At 42.7% G+C, this 13,772-nt stretch overlaps 1 long non-coding RNA gene across 1 annotated transcript in view; it reads left to right on the top strand.

Annotated features, from left to right (window-relative positions):
• Positions 1 to 9,224, top strand: part of LOC306968507 — a 61,645-nt gene extending 52,421 nt beyond the window's left edge. The window contains exons 3-4 of the long non-coding RNA XR_013793260.1: positions 6,122 to 6,167; positions 8,791 to 9,224. This is a non-coding gene — a long non-coding RNA (uncharacterized lncRNA). The remainder of the gene's footprint in view (positions 1 to 6,121; positions 6,168 to 8,790) is intronic.
• Positions 9,225 to 13,772: the final 4,548 nt, after the last annotated feature.

Below are 13,772 nucleotides of genomic sequence, written 5' to 3'. Positions count from 1 at the left end.
GTTTCTGTAAAAAACTAAATATCTGAAGGTCAGAATTAGGAGAGCTGGGAATGCTGCTATATTTACCGAAATTGTCCTGCAAACATTTTTCCAGATGCAGAGACTGAATTAGGTTATACCATTGTGCTTCACTGTAGTGCATGTAACCTGTTTTCACTTGAGTCAGTTGTTTCCACACAGCAGAGAGATGCAGCCGTGTGAAACAGGAGCGGCCAAGTGCCAACCCGGAGCACAGGAAATGCACTCCAGATGAAGATAATACAGAGTGGAGTGTTGTACCTTTGTAGCACTTTTGTTTTGAAGACTGTACGCTGGAGAGTTGACCATATTTAAGTATTTACAGCGCTGCCATTTACAGTAACTTTATGGTGGAATTATACAGTGATCACACAAGCACAACAGGCAGGAGTCTTGCCTTTGGGTTTGGTCTGAGTGAGAATGCTCTTCATTTCATGGATATTATTTACAGTTATATCCTTTAATACGTTTTACAACTGTTGTTGGTTATTACATTATTGTGTAGCGTTTTCGCCTTGACTGAAACAAGCACATTTTCCCATTTTGACTTTACCTAAATCTAAAAGATTAATAAAAAACAGTTACAGAAAAGTGACGAAAAAGTGACCAAACGTAACAAAAAAGTGATGTATGAAAATGTATGAAAATGCAACAAAAAAGCAACAAAAGAGTAACAGACAAGTGACAAAAAAGATGAAAAAGTGAGATGAAAAAGTGACAAAAGAGCAACAGAAAAGGGACAAAAAAGATGAAAAAGTGAGATGAAAAAGTTACAAAAGAGCAACAGAAAAGGGACAAAAAAGAAACAATATAGTGATGAAAAAGTGACTAAAATGTGTGATGAAAATGCAACAAAAAAAGCAAGGAAAATTGTCAAAAAAAATAAAGTGACAACAACGACGCGGCAACAATGCAAGGAAAAAGATCCTTCTAGTGTCTAATGACTTCTGTTTGTTTTTTTTGGTTTGTTTTTGTCTTTTGTTGTTGTTGTTATTGTTATTGCACAGTTGTTGTTTTTATATGTTTCACAATTATAAAATAAAACACATTTAAGAATTCAACGGCTCTCGCATCACCTTTGGGCACTATGCTAATGGTAATCATTAGAATAGAACAGGTAACTGGGGCAATAAGGCCATTTCCATCCATGTTTTCATATTACTAGCAAGAACGCCTGATAATGTAAGGCTTTCACACACATAATCTGCACCTATGCCTATTGGCCTTGGATTTTTTTTCATTGAATTATTTTTCTAGCGGCCCAGGCCCTGACTCTTCCGATTACCCAGCCTGCCACTGCAATAGTCCCCACATAGTCCGTGGCAGAACAGCCCTATACTAGCTGGTGTGTCTGTCGCCCTGTGAACCTGATCTTGTCCAGGTGTGGCAGCCGATCTGAGGGATGACTGAGCTCTTCCTGTACATACAGCAGCGTGTCCTTCTCTGTCCCCTTATCTGCTGTCCCGAATCATCACAACCTTCTCACATGTTGCTCCTGTCATCTCCGCTTCCTGCAAAATCTCAACCTTTTCACCTGACCGACCTTCAGTGAACGTGTCACAAGGGCAGCCAGCGCGGCCATGGAGGAGGGTTCGGGGGTTTGCGTGTGACTTCTTATGGGATTTCCGATTTGATTTGCCGAACATGAAAGGGAAAAAAATTTGGACGCACTGCAAAAGTGAATTAGATTTAGTTGTTAGCTGTGCCAGGGGGACTTTGAATTATCCGTGTGTTGTGGCTAAACTGGTGGAGACTTGAGGTCACTGCACATCATTACAAACACTCCATCCCATGTACTTGTATAACGGCCATTTCAGCAGCAAAGACAGATCTCTTTTTTTTCTTTTAATAGCGCTTGGTAACGTGAATAGGATTTGAATCATTTGCGAATCATGTATCATTTTGTTCCCGCTAAGCTCACTATAAACATGTTTCCACTTGCACTCATTCCTTTGCTGCAGTGCCAACACACTCCTCCAAGCCAAATACCTTTGCTTCAACAGGAAGAAAAAAGAAATTGTCTAATTCGACTTAAAGTAATCGCTGAGAATCCATTTTTTGACAATTCAGTATTTGTTTATTTCACGAGAGTTTCTGCACATTGTGTTAAAACGTGTGCGTTGTGCGGACCTCCAGCCTTTGTGTGTGTGTGTGTGTCTGTGTGTGTGTGTGTGTTGAAGTGTGTGGTCTTTCAGGCCTGGGCTCGCAGATTTAATCAGATTTGCAGAAATGAGCAGGTCGTTTCACATGACTGGTCTAAGGAGCCCTGGCGTAAGCTTGTGCCAGTGTCCCTCCTCATACGGTCCCTCGCATGCCTCGGGGCAAGTCACTTCTTCCCCAGTGTGCACTGCGGGAGCACAAAAGTGAAAGACAGATAAGTCTTTTTGCTCTGACTCAAAAACTCAAAGCTCAATATTCTTATATTGTATTTATAATCATTATTTCACAGATGCATTAAAGTGATAGTCTGTAAGTTTGGAAAGGAGGCGAGATTTAAAAAAAATTAAAGTAAACCATCAAATTCCTCCCCTCTTTAACCAGAAGGCCTTTCTTAGTTTGCAAAATGAGGAGAGCAGGAACAGCATTTTCAAATGTAAATGATCAAGCTCCTCCCCCTCTCCTCCTGATTGTACCTGACTGGAAAAACTCATCTCATTGGTCAGTGCGGGAGGATACTAGACTCTGATTAGTTGCTGAAATCCGGGAATACTGTATATAAAAAAATGTTTTATATACAGTATTACAGTATTAGATCAATATGCAAGACTTGATTTAGATTTAGCACATTTTATTACATTTGTAAGAACATTTAGACTTCAAGACTATCACTTTAAGTCAATCACTTCACCGCTTAACCCCCGCCTTAACAGAGTGGATTTTCTCTGGTTTGGCTTTACCCAAATCTAAAAGCTTCTGGACTGGAGCTGACAGCCTAGTAATAGATCTTTTTCCTGGCTTTGCTGCCATGTTGTCGTCACTTTTTTCACTTTCTTTTTCCATCTCATTTTTGCCACTGTTTTGTTGTATCGCTTTTGTTGTCACATTTATGTTGCTCTTTTGTGGGGGGTTTGCCACTTTTTTGTTGATTTTTGTTGTCACTTTTTTATTGCATTCATGTCATTTTTCTTGCAGATTTTCTTGCAGTCACTTTTTCGTAGCACTTTCATCAGTTCATTTTGACAAGTTTTTGTTTCAGTTTCATCCTCATTTCCTTCTTGTTTTTGTCGCTGTTTTGACGCTTTTTTCAAGAGGCTTTTAGATTCGGGCGATGCCAAACTGGAGGAGGAAATGAGGTTAAAGGTCTTCTCTTTTTTCTCTTTTTTTTTTGGTTTACAAAGGATCAGTTTATTTAACCGGTAACCTTTAGGGCGCTATACTTTCATGATCATGTAAAAAACAATCGGCTTGCTAGTTAAAAGGCTTTTATAATAAGATACAAGACAAACAAATATAAGCTTATTCAATATTCAATATTCTTAAGGGCAAAGCTTATTCATTCCACTACTAGAAAAATAGATAGTCACCCTGTGGGGCTTTGTCAACTTTTGTTTCACTGTAAATCATGTCCCTGCCGGATTTAGACAGGCTTCACTCTGCACTTTTGACTCAACTTGTGACCAGCTACTGTATTGATAAAAATCATTCAATAACTCGAGTTTAATTCCAGGGTCCTGTCCTTTTTCAGCCTGTAAAATCCTGATCGGTGGTTTGTTTCCTTGTGATTTGAGTCTCGGCTGTGGTTCTTGTCCATCATGTGATTTGAATTGACCTGAGGAGAGGTGAGCCTGAGAGTGGACTTGTGTGTCATCTTGTTAATAAATGCAGGTTGTTTTCAATGGAAGGGTCATCTACAGCAATCTCAAGCAGAAGGCGGTGGGGATATAGCTTTTCACATGAGAGGAGTATTTGAACCACACGGTGAGTAGTCAGGAAGCTCTGATCCCATCGGGTGTGTCAGCGGGGGCAGTTTTTCATAAGGCAGTAATCTCGCCACACAAAGGGGTGTCCAATATTGCAGACCCCTACCTCAGAGCTAATCAAGGCCGGACCCGAGACGCGTCCAAGCTCGCCAACTCTCAAAACATTACCTCATCTGATGGCTTAGTGTAGCCACACGCAGCTACAGTCTGGCTCAGGGGTCCGCAAACTGTGGGGCGAGAGCCACTATCGGTAACCCAGTCTCATGTTTGCTTGTGCATGGCTTGTCCTTGAGATGTTGTTGTCAAATAATAATGGAAAAAGTGTGTATTAAAGAGTTAAAGCCACTTTGCCTGCACCGGATCGGAAACACCAATTCACACTTAGAAGCTAACTGGCACAGGTAAAGCTAACAGCGGGCTAGCGCCACTTAAACAGTATTTACAGCCAAGTGAACAAAATTATCTCCAAGTGTGGAGAATATTTATAGAGAATCCAAGATAAGAGAATCCAACTACTCTTGGGTAGTATGTACAATGAATGTACAATATCCCTTTCTCCCTTTGTCTTTTCTGTCAACGTAGTATATACTCTCACGGACAATTAATGAGTAAAAAAACGCAACAAGTTACGACCTGCAGTGGCACTTATTACCTCTTGGGGCATGAGTCACTTAGTTCTGCTTCAAGAGTCAGATCTTAGGAGAGGCAAGTCTCCATGCTTTTTTATTCTTCTCCAATAAAATCCCCCACAATTAAATTATTGCTTGTATTCAATTCTATTTTTTGGGGTGAAATTCTTTTATGGCTTTAAGTGCTCATGTTCACAAATCGGACATTTATTGGCACTTTTGGCACAGGTCAAGCGAACACCACATTATGAGCTCTTCATTGTGGCACAGCTTAGTAAGAGTAATTCACAAGGCAGCAACTTCACATTTTGTTCCCAAATGTTGATGTGTTAGAAGGAAAATGGGCAAGCGATTTGAGTGACTTTGACAAGGCCCAGATCATGGTGCCTAAATTACCATGTCAGAGCATCTCCAACACTGTAGCACTTGTGGGGTACAATCTGCTGTGGTCTGTGGACTAGCCGTTAAAAGCGGTCCAAGAAAGGAACAGTTGGGAATAGAGTTTCAGTTAAAAAACTCTACATGTCGTTACTATAGTAATCCGCCATGTTTGGGGTTACTAGCAAACATTAGCTAAAAACTTTGTAGAAGCATATAGAGCAACTACCGATCTCTATACAGATTATTTTTAGCCAGCTGGTCATTATACATAACATTGTCTTTTTACAACTGGAGTAATGTTGTAAAATGTACTCAAAACCAATGCTCAAGCTACATGACAACTTACTTTACTCCCTTGAAAGAGAAAAAAAACAACGACCCTGCAACTCGAGACCTCTTCGGTGCTCGGCTACCTGTGGCGATCGGTGCCAGGTGAAGGTATTTTAAAAAGGGAGAGGAAAAGTAAGAGGAGTCATTTCTCCATGTCCTCCAAGAATCTCTGGGAAGCAATTTGCCCGGATTGAGTTTCTCTCCCTGCTGTCCTGTTATTGCTGCGAGTTTATGTGGAAAAAAGGTGCATATGTCGCCATGGTAACAAGTGTAAAACCACCTTTCTTTGTGATTGGTAAAAAAAGAAAGAAAAAAAAAGTCTAATGTCTGTATCAAGAAACACATGCGTTTATTGCCAATATATCTTACCTGAACTGCTTGACCTCATGAGAGAGGTGCAGCGATCCAAGTCATTTTAAATGGTACAATGGAAAAGCCAGCATTATCCCAGTTTACCAGGTGCCCCCAAAGCTCCACTGAAACCTTATACATACATGAAGCAGAGTGCGCTGGCCTCTGTTGTTTCTCCAGCCTGCATGTTTAAGTGTTCTATGAGGATATTTGAAAACCTTTAATAACGCGCCTATTAAAAGGCAGATCAGGTTGAGCAATATCCCCAACCTTTAAGAAGGCATTGGGGACGGTCATAGCAACAGATTTCTACAAACATGTTTCAACTGTATAAGTTTACAAGAAGGCGCATGAAGCCTTTTTTTTTCAATGTAGGGAATAATTGCATACTGGAAAAAGTCACACCAAATTGCATGCCATCATCTTCACATCGTATCAGAGGCTACTTCCTGATTCAACCCTCATTTAGTCTTTGTCGTTTGTCTTTTTCAGATGGTCTCTGGTGTGTCACGGTGATGTGGATGGGACCACTCAGCAGGTAAGAGGGGCAATGTGTCTTGATAATGGACCCGTACTATGTGGCTAACACTTTATAATTAGTTAAGAGATGTGCAATGTAGATTACACTAGTAGCTCCGCTGATTACCAAATGTAGGCAGGCACTCAAAAATGCTTTTACTGAGTGCTTTATTGGGGTGGCGTCAGCGTAATAGTGGAAGAATAGGAACTAATATTAACAAGAGAATGTGGAGGCATCTTCTCACAACCACGGAATAAGCACCAAACCCATGTGAATGTGCAGTAGATGCTGGAGAACATTTCACGACAAGGAGGTTTAGACAAAACATTATAAGCTCGGAGACAGCTAAAGTCAAGATAAAAGTCGTTTATGGAGATGTGTGCTTGTGGAAATAGATTTTTCTAAAACCAGTGTTGGAAAAGTGTGTGTAAATAAATTTATATGCACTAATGGGTCTGTGGTTGGCTAAAAACAAGCTGCAAAAATGTGCATCACTACCAGTATCAGCGTTGGTTCACCTCTTTTAACCAGAATCAGGGCGGCGGCACTGGCCCTTTGCCCGTGCTCCAGCTCCAATAATGTAACTCAAGTCATGACAGCTTGGTAAAGAATGCAGTGGCACAGAGATATGACTTCAAACGGATCTTTTGAGTGGAACTGAATGAAGATCTGCTTTGATGGCCCACCGCAGAGCCGGCCCATCAAAGAGACCTGTTGACTGCACTGCGCAGGGCGGCCAGCGTTCTCAATGAGCACTACTGTATACGGGCCGGTCGTGGGTGTTCCAAATGGAGGTCAAACACGCTTGACCTTAACATGAGTAGTCCCTCTGAGTAGTTTTTTTTTTTTTTCATACCGGCCTCTAAATGACGAGAAGGCGGCGTGGAGGGCGGCGTGCCAGCAGACAGGTACCGTAGCTACGCTGATGATGACAAGTGATATGGGCGTACACTATATGGGCAGGCTGAGGCTTTGGGCAGGTCTGAACCTATCTGTGCACTGGAGCTGCTGACTGGCCTGGCTCCAGCGCGGGACTCAAGAAAGGAATCATGAGAAATCAGTGACAGGATAACAAGCAAATAAAGACTAAGTAAACTAAGTGAAAGATGACATGGGTTTGATTTTGTCTGCGCTAATGAAAACAAAAGGGCTTAAGAATAAAAAGCCGAAGAATAAAGTGTGAAAAGACGGCACTTCCTGTTGGCAGAGGGAACGTGACTCGCCACAGGTAAACGTGCGCAGAGGTGCAGACATGCAGAAAGCAGATGAGAAACACTGATGGATGACTATCCACTATGACGGGCCTCTTTATGCTCCTGGGTGAAGCACGGGGTACAGCCCCCACTCGCTGCCATGGCGATGAGCGTGATGCAAACAGAATGAGCGGGCAGGTCATCAACAGCCCACCTACCTGCACAGCAATGTCCTGGATAAACTGTAGATGTCATACACCGATCAAGTCAGCTTTATCTACACAAGTCTCATCTGCCACATAGTATTCCAGTGTGTGGTGCAGTGACTATGACCTGTTTAGATAAACATTGTTTCCAAGGTTGTTTGTAGGATTCACTGTTAGTGGTTTAACCGCCTTATCCAAGTGCATTTTCTCCAGTTCAGCTTTACCCAAATCCATAAGGTGACAGCCTCTAGGTCAGTGTAAAGCCTCATTTGAAAGCTAAGACGGACAAAACTCATCTAAGCTTCTTCCTCGTCAGGATTGTAACGTTTTCGTCCTTTTTGGTTGTGTTTTGGTCACATTTTTGTGGCTTGATCACAGTTATATTACACAAAAAAGCAACGGGAAATGTGATTAACATGATAACAGATAACAGGTAAATAGATTCATTTTGCAGCTTTGAAATGAGGCATTGCACTGGCCTCTAGGGTGTACGCTCCAGTTGAGGAGCTTTTAGAACTAAACTAAAACTGGAGAGAATGTGCTCGGTTTAGGCGGGGGTCAAGGAGTTAAAAAGGGCACTACAATAACAACTGAACTAGTGTTGGCTTAAGTTGCTCGAGCAAGACACACAAGGTCACTGTGAATGAATAAAGTTGTTCTGCCGAATTAACATCTTAAAATAACTCCACGGTTGTGACTGTCTTTGATTATATAATGCAGCCATTTGTCTGTTTCTCTGTTTGACATCTGTACCGTAGCTGGTTTTCAAACTTTGTCAATCAGTAAAGGCAACTTCTGTTGAATTCTCAGAGTCTGGATTGTCAGTATTCCCTCATCAAACCAAAGATCATATAGAAGCCTCCCAATAAAATGCAATATACTAAATACATAAATATACTGGGACCGAGGACTCTTTTGACTTAAAATGGACTTGGATCCATTTTGGGGCATTCGGTGTGCCAGTGTGCTGTATCTGGCCTGCTCTTTTCTTTCCAAAGACTGCAGGAACTTTCAACAGCTGAAGTTTGCCACCAGTTGTTACATGATCCTTCCAGCTGTGCACAGGCCTGTGGGCTGTTCCTCTGTGGTGCCAGCTCAAATTCAGGTCCAAATTGTCAAATGTTTTGTGGTCGTCCTTACCCAAATGCTCAATCAAATTTTGTTCTGTGCTTGTGTTTCTCATCAAGCTTGCAGTTTGCCTTGATTTCCACAGTCAGTAATTACTTTGTGTTGTGTTTCTAGAATCATACTTTGGAAATCCTTGCTGGAGTCTGAAGATGCAGATATTAGCTCCTGGCGTGGCTGTGGAGTCCCATCTCATCACGAGGATACAGCTCCAACAGCTCGGAACAAAAGCAATAATTCTTTGACTTTTTTTTTCTTGCCAATAAAAGTCATCAGTCAGTGCCAGACACATATCGTACAGCATGTGAATTTTCCAATGGTAAAAAAATCTGTTTTTGTTTGTTTTGTCAGTGTAACAATAACATTGGCATTATGCTTTAAGTTGCAATTACAATCTTGGACATGAAGTGTTATGGCAAAAGAAATCCATCCATAAACAGAAATGTGTTATTAGGGGGTAAATGCTTTTATCATTTACAGCATTCCTTAAGACTATACATCAAATGCTACAGAATACAACATATATATTTTTTGCAGCCCTCTGTATTTCGGGAAATATGATTCTAGTCGATGTGTAACTTTCTTTCTTTTTTTTTATGAGCGCTGTCACAAAATTCTTCTTGTATAAACTGCTGTAATTACAAGGACAAAGTCGTCATTGTCTCCAAAGTTATTATTAGAGCCAAATCAGGAAACTGTCAGTACATTTCATTGTTGAGAATTGGACGCTGCATCAGGTGACTGTTGAGTTTATCTGTCATCGAACTGGTTATTAATGCGGGTAATTACTGCGTGAATTTTGTTGTGTCTGTGAAACCACATTAGCATCAATAAAGAGTGGGTCCAAGTCATTGTTTGTTGTCTTTACTGGAGAGCTTTAGCTTGAGTTACCGATCCAAGTCATGGCTACGTGAACAAATGATGAAACCTCATCAAACCTGCAATGTTTATATTACGAAATCAACACTGTCATTTCTAGATAATAGATAAAGATTAATCCAACCGCAAAGGATGGCGGGAGCTGTAAACCCAACAGGTTTCTTAGTCTTTGTTCGGCTTATTTCCGAAATGAAGCTGTGCAACTCAAACACCTGTTGCATTGGAAAACTCAATCAGATGTTTATCAGCTGCACCACACTATTTCAACTCTGCTGTGCTTAAATAAACAAATAAGTTGCGCAATAATTACGGCATTCCTTGCATCGACACAGGAGGAAGCATTGACCTGGTAAATGCACCTGCTCGGCTTGAAATTTTTTGTGCATGTCAATGTCACGGCGTAAGTCAAGTGACGATAAAAAAACAAAAAAGTTCCCGCAGCTCCTGCCTCCACAAAGGCATTCCAGCATACAGTACACTACGAATGTATCTATTGTGCTCCATTAATCTGAATGACTGTCGACTTGACTCCCCTATTCACCCGTCGGTCACTGTCAATTTTAGTACATTTTGGCCCTTGGCAGCTCTGAGGGCCTGGCGGGGGCTGGGAAGTGAGTGCTGCTGGATTGGGGCATACTGCAGTTGCTAAGGGGTAATTATTCTTCAAGGGGTTGCTTATTGTCGTCCGATAAAACAAAAGGCGAACTGGGCCTGAGTTCCACTGCGATGCGTTTAGGCTCTTTATTCAGCGTTTTGACAAGTTTTCAAAGTATCATAGGACTCCGATTTGGAGGTCAGCGTGGTGTGAAAAGGGAGGGGGGGTGGGGGGGGGGGAGAAGTCTCGGTGCAAATGTTTTGGAAGTTTCATGACATCTTTATGGGAGTGCTTACGGTCAACAGCATTTGCATGTTCACAATGCACTTCCCTGCTTGTCGCCTCCCCTCCGGCTCTCCTCCCGCTTTTCTCTCACACATACACACACACTGGGGTTTGCCAGGGGGGGGGGACTGACCTCTCGGCAGCTCTCAATTCACTGCACTTCTATAGACCTGAAAGGACCGGGCGCAACAAAAGGTGACATAATTTTCTCAGGGTTTGATTGGGCCCCCTCCGTGCTTCAGGATGACATCATTGACCCCCCCCACACACACACACACACACACACACACACCACCACCACCCCTCTCCCGATCACTACGAGCTCTAGTGCACAACCAGGCCCCCCCTCTTTCCTGTCCCGGGATGCGAGGTTGCCAAGGCGACCTAGCTTAAGCCTAAGGGGCAGAACTTGGCCCTTGGAGTTTAGTCTTGGCTGCCTGAAATGAGTTGTGTTTGCCGTAAACAGAAGCTGTTCGTGACATAGTGAGGTAACGGTGTGTTTGAGGATTTGTTCTTGTCAAAGTATATTATTTTAGATATTTATTTGTATTTGTTATCATTTGTGGCTTCTGGATGCAAAGCGTCTTCAGTAAATATAGAGCTAGGAGGTCCTCTCAATTGGACTACAATTATAGGAAGGTTGACAATGGACAAAAGTAATAGCCTTGAATTAAACAACTAATGAATGTGCTATAAAATCCATATTTTCCCAAATCTTCAGTGTACAAAGCTGATGGAGTGTTCCACCATTCATTCCCTCATGAAATAAACCCTCAATTTTCCCACATAAACGTAAGCCAACGGAACTGCTCTCAAATTTTTAAAAACCACTTTGCATAATAACTTTGCATCTCGGACCATATATATTTTTATTACTTACAGTCACACATGTACAAATGGACATTTCCCATCGGAACAGTTTTTAATGAGGATGATTTGAAGCGAGGTTGACACGGAGCCGTGAGCCAAACCCTGGTGGTTTTACAGACTTGTGCAGTATGGACGCCCATAAGTTCATTCCAAATCATTATTTCTAATTGGGACTGTGCAAACAATGAGTCAAGACCACTAGGTCTTAGGGAAAGTTCACATTTGTATATAACTTACATGAATGAAAAATGACTGCAGTGGTCAATAGGAAGTATCTTCAGTTAGAGTAGTTGTAGTTTTGGTAAAAGGTTTGCAAATTTAAGTAATATTCAGGTTCATTACAAGTAATTAAACTTTATTTCAGATTTGTATTCCTTCCACCTCCTCTCAGCTGTTTCATCATGTCATGCTGAGCTTCCTCTCGCCTTCTCTCTGGGCTAATCCTCCCCTGACTAGAGGCAGGGGTGTCCCAGGAAGCCTGCCCAGGACGAGGGAGGGGGGGGCGGGTGAGCCGCAGAGGAGCAGGCCAAAGGCTCCCCTCACGTTCATGGGAATGTGCAGATCTATTCAGCAGTAATTATCAGCATCAATGCAAAGAGGCAGTGACAGGACGAGGGGTGGGGGGTGGGGGTTATGGGGGTGGGGGGGGCGGGATGGGCACAGCGACCAGACATTGCAGAGATACAAACCAAAGCAGGGGATGAGGTAGTGTTTTGGTGTTGCTTAGGGCAAACATGATGCGTCTCTAGGACTGTGTAAGTTTTGGTTTTCTTTCATGTCTGCCGTCTTAGGAAGTGATCACTCATGATAAATGTATGGACAGAGGAACGTGCCCCAAGAAAGACGGCGTTCCCAGAACATACAAATACATACATAAATACATTTTTATTAGAAACCTTAATGGCAGCTAATATTGTCTTTTGCCACCGCAGCCCTATAGTCCTAAACTTTGACTGCCCACAGATTATAAAAAGAAAAAAACATCCCACGACCCTGTCCTGTTGATGTCAAAAATGGCATGCAAATTTCAAGTACAGCTACTGCCCATAACAAAATATGCAATCCCAGATAATAGTGAACTTTTTTGTTTGTACTCGATAACTACCTCAGTGTGGCGAGTGAATCATGGCCCAGTAGATAGTTCCAGGTCTGGGATGCCAGCCCTCTGTCCTCCCCCTCTCATAGATCACACTGACAGGCCGTTCACTCCTGTGCGCAGAATTTCGGTGCAGAGACCACCTCAAAGGGTTGGGTGAGTCTGGTTTTGGTGAGAACGTCACTGCAGCCCGCTCCACACCACAACGTCGACGGTACCCCGAGCCAAATCTGTCCAAAACGGGGGAAATTATGACAAACGATTTTTATTTTCACCAATTTGTACCTAAACGTTGACAGTCTTCCAGCCCTGGTGATTTACTGCACTGGTTTATCGGATATTTAAGGACAGCCGAGGGAGAAATATCAAAATCCAATGCATAGTATACTGTATTCTGACCTGTAAAGACTAGCTCTAAACCTGGACCAGATGAAACCAGGTCTTAACCAGGCTTTAACCTTTTATATATAGCCAACGTTCCACAAAGAAAGTTGAAGATGGTGCTTCTATTTTGGCGTGCTGGATCGGAATAGGAAGTCACTTCTTGCGCGGCGTTGTTATGATTTGAAGCTATGCACAGAGTCAGTTACATCTACCCGGTTAATGATCCTTAACTTTTGTAAAATAAGGATAGCACACAGCACAACAATAGGTTTGAAGCCTCTCTCCTGATAGATTAGTCATGGCAAAGAGGGCTCAAAGAAAAGTCACAGTAATTTATCCTGGTGAGTTGATGTCTTCTATTACTCTGCGTTAAATGGGCCAGCACTTGACTGACATGTAAACAAACAGCGCCTCGGAATGATAATAATAGTGCATTGGTTTTATATAGCGCTTTTTTGACACTCAAAGACACTGTACATTGCACTATTCGTTCACTCCATACTCGGTGGTGGTAAGCTAGTCTTGTAGCCACAGCTGCCCTGGAGTAGACTGACGGAAGCGAGGCAACCAGTCTGCGCCTTTGGCCCCTCCGACCACCACCAACCACTCACTCACGAACTACATTCGCTAGGCTTCCTGGTGTTCCCAAACGGTCTCCCATCCAAGTCCTGCCAGGCCCTTCCCTGCTTAGCTTCCAAGGTCTGACGGGATTGGGCATCGCAAAGGCGGGATTGGGCATAGCAAAGGCGGGATTGGGCATAGCAAAAGCGGGATTGGGCATAGCAAAGGCGGGATTGGGCATAGCAAAAGCGGGATTGGGCATAGCAAAGGCGGGATTGGGCATAGCAAAGGCGGGATTGGGCATAGCAAAGGCGGGATTGGGCATAGCAAAGGCGGTATGGCCATGATGTAATCAGGCTGCGGCTCATGCGCTTGTGCAGGTGTGAGCGTAGGCCAGCAGGGAACTCGGACCTCGGAGTATGACATGGT

The sequence above is a fragment of the Gobius niger genome (assembly GCF_951799975.1).
Source record: "Gobius niger genome assembly, chromosome: 10".
NCBI classification, from domain to species: domain Eukaryota; kingdom Metazoa; phylum Chordata; class Actinopteri; order Gobiiformes; family Gobiidae; genus Gobius; species Gobius niger.
This window is presented reverse-complemented; position numbering and strand designations above follow the sequence as displayed.